Source organism: Carlito syrichta, unplaced genomic scaffold, assembly GCF_000164805.1.
Source record: "Carlito syrichta isolate Samal-C Ts95f unplaced genomic scaffold, Tarsius_syrichta-2.0.1 Scaffold305729, whole genome shotgun sequence".
NCBI lineage: Eukaryota > Metazoa > Chordata > Mammalia > Primates > Tarsiidae > Carlito > Carlito syrichta.
In genome coordinates this window covers 425,055-433,629 of record NW_007249825.1, presented here as the reverse complement: position 1 = coordinate 433,629, position 8,575 = coordinate 425,055, and the positions used below count along the sequence as shown (strand labels likewise).

The 8,575-nt window shown below is 53.0% G+C and overlaps 1 protein-coding gene across 1 annotated transcript in view; it reads right to left on the bottom strand.

Annotated features, from left to right (window-relative positions):
- FAM53B (family with sequence similarity 53 member B) overlaps positions 1-8,236 on the bottom strand; it is a 120,614-nt gene extending 112,378 nt beyond the window's left edge. The window contains exon 1 of the mRNA XM_008062510.2: positions 8,024-8,236. The gene's annotated coding sequence lies outside the window, so the exon portion shown is untranslated. The remainder of the gene's footprint in view (positions 1-8,023) is intronic.
- Positions 8,237-8,575: the final 339 nt, after the last annotated feature.

Sequence of the window (8,575 nt, the reverse complement as noted above, 5' to 3'; positions counted from 1 at the left end):
CCAGGCGGGTCTCGAACCCGCGGGCTCAGGCAATCCACTCACCTTGGCCTCCCAAAGCGCAGGATTATAGGCTGAGGCACCGAGCCCGACCTCACTAGTATCTTGTGTAAACATATCTTCATTAATTTATTATACTGTTATTGGGTACGTAGTAGGAACTCAATAATAAACGGCTGCTGTCTGACCAGTCACAACAGAAGCCTGCGAGCTCCTTAAAAACACTCATCTCTAGACTCCTCAGGGAATGATAGTGTGTCTGACACACACCGTAGGTGTTTACTAGATACTGGCTGAATTGGATCGACCACCACCATGGCAGGTGTGTTCTGTGTTCATCACAGAAACAGGGACGCGAGAGAAGAGTGCACAGCAGGTGAGGAGGACAAACTCCCCTTGAGTTCCATCACATTCACGACACCAGAGGTAGCCCAGATACCTCAGGCAGCCCAGACACCTCAGTCACAAAGCTTCATGATTCAATTGTCCAAGAAGGTGGTCTGTATCAAGGCCCAGTCACCCTGGTGGGTCCTCTGGAGAAGGCGCTCTAGGGCCAGCCTCGGGGCGCAGGCCACCACAGCCTGGAGTCAGGGCCTCCTCCCAGAACCCAGTAACCACCACCAAGTCTTCACACCCCTAGACCACAGGGTCTCCCCCAAAGCTACCCAAAGCACAGCAGGAAATCTCGTATGTCAGGACCAGTCACCCAGTTCACCCCACAGATGCCGGGTGCCAGCCTGGGGCTAATGAGATGCAAGTCACAAGACCCAGGGAGAAGCAGCCAGTATCAGAGAAGCCCAGACTCCATGGGGGAGGGTCCAGGCCCCTCCCTCTGTCATCCGGTCAAGGTTTCCTCTCAAAAGCTTCGATGAGTTTAGATGAGTTCTTGCTCCTGGAGAAACTGAGGTCATGTTCAGGCGGCAGAGGGGTCCGGAAGCTGCCAGAATCACACCCCAGGCTGAGTGAGGGTGAGCGCTCCAGCTGCAACCACACAGCTTGCACCCAGAGGATGCTGACTACAGTTATCCAAGGCAGCTCCCCAGCTTCAAAGAAGGGGCAAAAAACAAGCAAAGCTGTCAGCTGCAAAGACTCTAAAGAGAAGCCAAAAGGTAGTAAATGGAGCCCTCACTCTCAGTCCAGATAGGTGTGCAGCCATTAAGGTTTCCAAAGAATTCATTCGCAAAAGCTGTCGCTCAGAGCAGAGACAAGAGTGTGAGGCCACATCATGACACACGCATGTATCTCATTTTCTATGTTTGGGACCAAACGGAACCACTTTTGGTAAACAGATTTCATCTCCTAAAGAGACAGCTTAAAAGATTTAACCTGTCTCAACTCTGGGTAAGGGACACGCTGCAAAGGGAACTATCATATATACTTTCAATCCTTCCTCATCCCAAATCCTAAGCTACCTGAGAGCAGAGACTGCGGGAGGAACAAAGGCTCTATCTGCTCCAGTCTGACCTGTCCAACCGAGCCCAGCTCAAATTCAAGCCCCGCGGCTCTGACCTGTGTCCTGTCAGCCTGTAGGGAAACTGCCCAACCCGTCCTTCGAGCCTACCCTCTGCCCTCCTGACAGCATGCGTTGGCCCCAGGCTGCACGAGGTGCTCACTAATGTTTGCTGGGCTCCGAGTTCCCACCGACGGTCTCACTCAGGGCCCCAGAACCATGGGCTGGGTGCTGTCAGTGTTGCCACATTCCAGGTGAGAAAACCCAGACTGGAAGACACATCACCTGTTCAAAGGCACACGGTCGGCAAAGGGCAGGCCTGGGATTTGAACCCAGGCACTCGGATACCAGAGTTGAATGCTGCCTTTTGCCCTCAATGACACAGAACTGGGTTTCACCTGCGCTCTGCCCAAAGGTCCCCTGCAACAACCACCAGTCCTCGTTCTTCATGCACCCACAAGATGCCTCTTGTGGGCATGCAGCCCACCTCGCACTTCAAAACAGGACTTCCGCCCCTCTGGTCACACGTCTTCTACCTCATGTCCCTCTGGGCGGCACCACACCCTCTCCAAGGGGCTTCTCGAACAGGTTCTCAACCGAGCCTCCTAAAAATGCTGGAAGACAGGACCGGCAAGGAGAGTAATCCCAGGCCCAGAGAGGGTCACAGGGCAAATTAGGTCCAGCAGGTAGGCAGGATTGTGTCCATCACCTCCTATCTGGGAAATGCCATCATTTGGCTGCCAAAGGGATTCCATGGAAGGGTAGTTCCTAGGGCCCAGCCCCCAGGACTGTGCCACAGAGGGGATCCCCGGCATTCGACACCCTCTCTAGAGGCCCAGAACGACAGACATCCCCTTCCCCTGGCCCAGGAGCCTGGCTTCCTCTCCTCACCCAGAGCACGGCGGCGGCTGGCTGCAGAGCACGTTGCCTTTCCACCTCCAGACAGGCACAGAGGCTGCTCCCAGCCAGCACACAGACCTCCCTCTGCTCTCAGGCCCCTGGCCAATGCGAATGCCAGAGCGAGGGGAATTCCAGGCGCAGCCGAGGCCTCTCCCAGCTGGGCTTTGTCTGTCAGGGTACTTCAGGCTTTAGCCGGAGGGCAGCCTGGGAGGGTGGCCTCCACGGGTGAGGAAGACCACAGGCAGCAGCAACTAGAACCCACACAGGCCACCTCCTCTCTGCAGGGCACGGCTTGAGCTGCTGAGACACAGAGAAGCCCAGACAGGCCCAGCTCTCCAGGAGCCTACAGACCCATCCTGCAGGCCCCATGGCAGGGCGACCCAAGCCCCCTCCAGGAAAGCACATGGCGCTCGGGCTGCAGTTGCCAGGGAATGCCCACTGGACGCACGCACATCCCGCAGCAGGAACTCCGTCTCCTCGGCACTGTGGTGAGCACTGGATGAAGCAGCACAGTGTACTAGCAAGGATACAGGACTGAGGCCAGCCAGGCCAAGTTCAATTCCAACTGCCCCTCTCAGCCGGGGCAAGGTACTTCTCTGAGCAGCAATGTCTTAGCAGTGAAACAGGGCTGGTCCCTCAGGCACAGACTGGGCTGGGGATTAGATGAACTCATGAAGTAAAGAGCCCGGCTCCACACAGACACTCAGCGGGTGCCCAATCGACATCTGTGGAGTGAGGGTGGAAATAACAGGCCTGGAGAAAAAAAGCCCGATTCTCCCCTTCTCCCCTCACTAGGCCCACACCCAACTCCTGGCAGGGGGAAAGAGCTCTTACTTCCTCACCACCACCATGGCAGAGAAGAGCACACTGACAAAATCTGGCGAAGAAGCCAAACCCCTTTTCATTGAGATCACCTCCACGGGGTTTCAGCACTTCCCAGCGGAACATCCATCGCAGGGAAAAAGAGTGACCGACAGCACGTTTTCCTCAGCTAAAGAACTCTGGACAATGGTGAGCTCTGTGCTGAAGCCGGCCATCCTGCAGGCAGCAATCAGGTCCCACATGAGAACGCAGCAGGAAGGCAAGGACTCTGGACATGCAGGTCCGCCCCACGGAGCACTGGCTCTGTGACCTTGGGAGATTCACCTCACCTCTTGGGGATCAGATTTCTCGTCCAGAAGCTTACCTCAGCACGCCAAAGAAGCTCTTGCTCTGCAAGACCCCTGGCCATTCTAAGCACAATTCTGTGACATGTAACCCCAAGCATGCTCATAGAAGGAAAAGTTCTGAGCTGTCAGGTACAACTGGGTACCTGACAGGGTGACATTCGCCACAAACCTGGGTGGAGAAGGCCCACCACTCACTGAGAATCGCCAAGATATACCCTGGACCCAGTCTGCATTTTCGCTGCCTTGAGCCCGAGAGAGAGACCATACGTCAAACTTCCAGAAGGAACAAGATCTCCAGGATGGTGGGGAGGCAGGGTCTGTGTGAGAAGTGAGAACTGCCCTGAAACCACAGCCTGACGAACACCCACCCTCTTCACTCCAGAGAGAAGGTGGCTCTGGGGGACGGTGCTGAATCCTGTGGGGGCAGGCGCACCTACGTCCTGGCCTAGCAGAGATAGGAATGCCCTGGATGGCGGCGTCCACAGCAGACACTTTGCCCAGGGGTAGGTGCCTTTCCGACTCCCCTTCACTACGACATAGTGGCAGCAGAAAATTTCAATCGGTTTGCTCCACTCCTGAACAGGAAGGCCCCTAAGCCCCTGCTAAGGGAAGCCAGGTATGCACGGGGTCTCTTCCAGCCCTCATTCCTCAGTCTTGGACGCACAACAGAATCAACTCAGGAACTTTAAAAATACCAATGCCTGGGCCCTGCCCCCTCTCTCCAAGGCTGTGATGTCAAAGGTCCTGGATGCAGCCTGGGCATTCAGATTTTTCTTTTAACCTTCCCAGGTGACTCTCGTGTGCAAGAGAGGTTCAGAGCCACTCCTCCTAGCTTCTAGAAAGTCAGAGCACAGGGGCCCTAGCATGCTCCCACGCCCTTTAAGGGCAGAAAGGGCAGCATGCCCAGCCAGGAAGACCTGGCTGGAGATGGGCATCCCTACTCCCCTCACAACACAAACACACAAACCAGGACTGACCTGCAAAGAGCCATCTGTCTGAGACAGAATGCAGGGCCTCTGGCCAGCCCTGGCTGGGGTGTACCTAGTTCCCACATGCTGCAGGATATACAACTGTGTTTAGTTATTTGATCACTTTAGGCATTTCACAAAATGTGATACTGTGCAAACCTGGAGTGGCAAGCACTACAACATAATTCACTTTGAGACACCTGAATTGCAAATGCAAAAAAAAAGCTGGAAACCCTTTTAACAATCTCTTTGAATGGAAAAGGGAATCTGAATAAACAGTGATGCTTCGAGTGGGCTGCCAGATTTATTTCCTGTTTTCCCCAGAAGGTCATTGGAAATAAATATATTTTCTTGTGAATCTGCCTTTTGTAAGGTTAAAGCAAAACACGTCAGTCTCCCCAACTGAGGCACTGCCTTTGGTCCTACAGTGATTGATACAGAATTAAATCACGCCAAAAGAAAAAAAAAAAAAAAAAGGAAGGTGGGGGCACAGATAAAATTTCTAAGTTTCCCTGTGGTGTTAACAAGAGTAAACAAAATGTACGCTTTCAGATAAAACAGAACCCACTGCCTCTATCTCATGTACACACTGACTGATAAGCGTGGTGTATGAAAAGCAAGCAGGCTCTGAAGCCAGACAGACCTGGACAGAGCTACGGGCTTCTCTGCCTTCCAGCTGTGTGGCCTTGGGCCAGTGACTTGGCCTCTCTGAGCCTCAGCTGTAACTGCAGACTTGCTTTGAGAATTAGAGAGTGTACAAAAAGCCGCTAGCCCAGGGTGAGCCTTCCACAACCAGTGGGTGCTGCAACCATTCTCTGAACAGTCTGCACCCATTTCAGCTAAACCCTTGGGAACCACATTATACTAGGTCAGGGGAAGAATCTGTTTCTTTGTTTAATGAGGGAACAAAAACAGCGAGTGGAGAAGTCAGGCGTTAGCCTGCCACTGCATTCTGGGGTCAAATGGGCTGTTTACCAACATGGCTCGCCTTCTCTCTCCTGAGAGTGGCACCGTGGAAAAAGCCCGTCCAGAGACCGACAGATGCCTAAGAGGCGCTGTGGTTTCCATGATATTCCTGCGGGGTCTGGCCAAACCTGCTCCTTCCCCCTCTGCAAAAGGCAGCTTCCCCTGGCAGCCCCCACAGCAGGAGAGAGGGAGAATCATTAAAGAAGCAGGGGTGCCTGTCACACTTCTCGGTAACCCCTGACGTGATGTGAAATTCTACAAGGTAGACCCTTTGAAATGCAAAATCTTCCCGAGTCGTTCAAATGTGTTTTTATTTTCTTGGGTTCCTAAGACTGCTTTCAGACTCACCCATCAGCATTTCCCCTCAATCAACCCACATTACACACACACACACACACACACACACACGAAAGACATCTCTATTTTTTTCAGAAAAGCCCAAGTATCTCCAATCACTGGAAGGAAAAAAAAATCTTGTCCTCTGCTCCAACCTCCCTGCGTCCCTCCAAGACACCCTGATGCCAAGTTTCCCCTGGAAGATTTCCTCCCATCCTAATTTCAGAGAACTCTCTTAGATGTAAATCTGAGTTCCCTCTGACCCAAGTTCGGTAAGGTTAAGACAGGCACCACCAAAACCCCACAGCCCGCCAATTTACGCAGCCCAAACCTTGTCCCAAACCATGTGCACAGGAGGTTTGGATTAAGCATCAAAGAAGTTACCTTAAAACAAAGTTGTTTGGCAAAGAAAAATACTCCACCATAAGAACCCTAGGGAACGGTAAATTGCTTTTGAATATAGGACTTTTCAGTGGCCCAGTCATTAATCATGTTAATGTAAACTGCGCTAAAACAAAAATGTTCTAAGCAAGTCTCAGGGCACATCAGCATATCTAAGCCTCTGGGTTTGTTTCCAAAGTTCACATCCAGGCATGCAATGAAACTGCTATTCATGGGGTCAGCGATTACAGTGCAGTCCCCAACCTTGGGCCACAGTAAAAGTGACTCAGTTCAGTTATGGAGAAAGAGCCCTCATCGGGTTAGGCAGGAAGCAGAGAAATTAATCAGAGGAGAATCAATTATTTTGGAAAGTGTATTTATTCACTGGACAAGTTCAAATGGAAACTCTCCCCGGATGATAGGCCGTTCCAGAAGAGAGTCAAGGGAAGTCAGTCCACATTCCTCGGCGCCCAAGTCCCTTGGCCAGGCCCTGTTTAAGAGGATGGAGAGAGGGCAACAGCCGGACAAGGCCAGGAGTGGAGCCCAGCAGAGCTAAGCTTCACTGAGCCCCGCCAGACCCGGCCATGTGCTTCATGTTGGCAACGAAACGGTTCTTTCCAGAGAGGAAGAGTCTGACGAAAAGGACAGCTGCAGCAAAGCAGAAGCCGAGAGGCAAAAACCTCGAAAAAGCCCCGAGTCTGGGCTTCTCCCCTCGAGTTAAAACACACACACACACACACACACACACACACACACACACACACAGGCCGCCACTGGGATTTGCAAGGACTAGTTAATCTATTAAAGTCTCCCCCTTGCTGGATCAATTAAAGAGAGTCCCTCCACATCTGGTTCCCATCTAAAACCGAAACTTGTATTATCAGCATATTACATAACAAATTATGCCTGCAGGTTTCTTTTATTACACATCAGAGAGGTGTGTGTGGTGGTGGTAATGACGAGGGTTGTGCTGATCTGAGTACTTGCTTATTTCAGCCTTTTTGAGGGCAAGGACAGAAAGTTTTCCATACAGCACGCAATCTGACTGCAGAAAAGTCACACTGCCCAGATGGGTCCATCCAAAGGCGGACCCACCACTCAGTCCTCGGTGCCGTGGCATCCAGAGGTGAGTGAGAAGGGTGTGCTTTTTAAAAGAACTGTGCAGACACCACATTGCTCCACAGCGTCCTCTGCTGCCAGCTCCCAGGACTTACACACAGCTCCCTCCTCTCCAGCCTCTCCAAGGGGGAGGAGAGCTGGCCAACCTTTCCTGAGCTCCGATCTGGGTCAGCGGCCTGCTCGCTGGACCCACTCAAAGGACACCCAGCCCGCGGGGCTTCGAGAGAACTGCAGAGATGGGGAAGCCAGGGAATTGTGGAGGAATCAATGGGGGGAAGAGGAAGACTAAATAATGGAGAGAGAAAGAGCCCATGAAATAACACCGGTGCTTCCCCTAAAATGTCAATTAAGTGCAGCTACTAAGATGACAATAAAGTATCTTAAAGCTCTTTCCGAAAGAACTTTATGAACCTCCAAAATGCTACTATGTGCAACATGCCCTAAATTGAAAAGAGAAGGGAGAGAGTGAGCCACAACATTAGGAACCAACAGGGGAACGCTCTACTTGGCCCTGACAAGCCTGGAACACTGAAGTCCACTCCTGCAGCAACGCTATGGCTAGGTTTTATGTAAAACTTCTCTCCGATGCTAAGAGGACTGCCCATCAGTCTTGCCTTCTCTGAAGAAAACAAATCCTTGGGCAAAATTATTTGAACTGGTCTCAGAATCACCTTGCTCTCTGAAGGGGCACCTGGGAGAAAAATGCAGGCCTTCCCCGCGCCTCTCTGTTTTCTCACCTGGAACCGTGACCCGGAAGCTGGGTCAGCACACGCCTAGGTCCAGCGACGGGAGTCAGCCAAGGGCAGGCAGGGAGTCAAGGGCTCCGCGTCCTGAATTTAAGAGCCAAACCTCCGGCTGTCAGGGGCCTGTCGATCGGGACACGCAGCGCTTTTCTGTCGACCTAGTCCACAGCTAAGGCAGCAAAAAAGAAGAAAAGCCCCTGCGGACCTGCAATTCAGCATCAAAACCCCAACTGGCCTAAGTTCCCGTTGAGTGGGCAACGCAAAAGGCAACCAAAACCTGGCCTCAGAGGGGTGGGTGAGGAGCAGTGAGTTTCACCCGGCCGGCTAACCCCGTTCCTTCCCGAGCCCCCGGCCGGGCGGCATCTTCCTACCGAGCGCGGGATCGGGGGCGAGTAGGGATCCCCCGCCAGCCGGCGGGGGCCGCTGGCAACACCGACGCCAGCACGTCATTTGGAAGCCGGCTAAGGCGTCGCGAGCAGCGCCAGGCGCTGGCCTGGCTTCCCGGGCCCATAACCCGCGCCAGCCCGGCTCCCGCAGCCCCTTCCG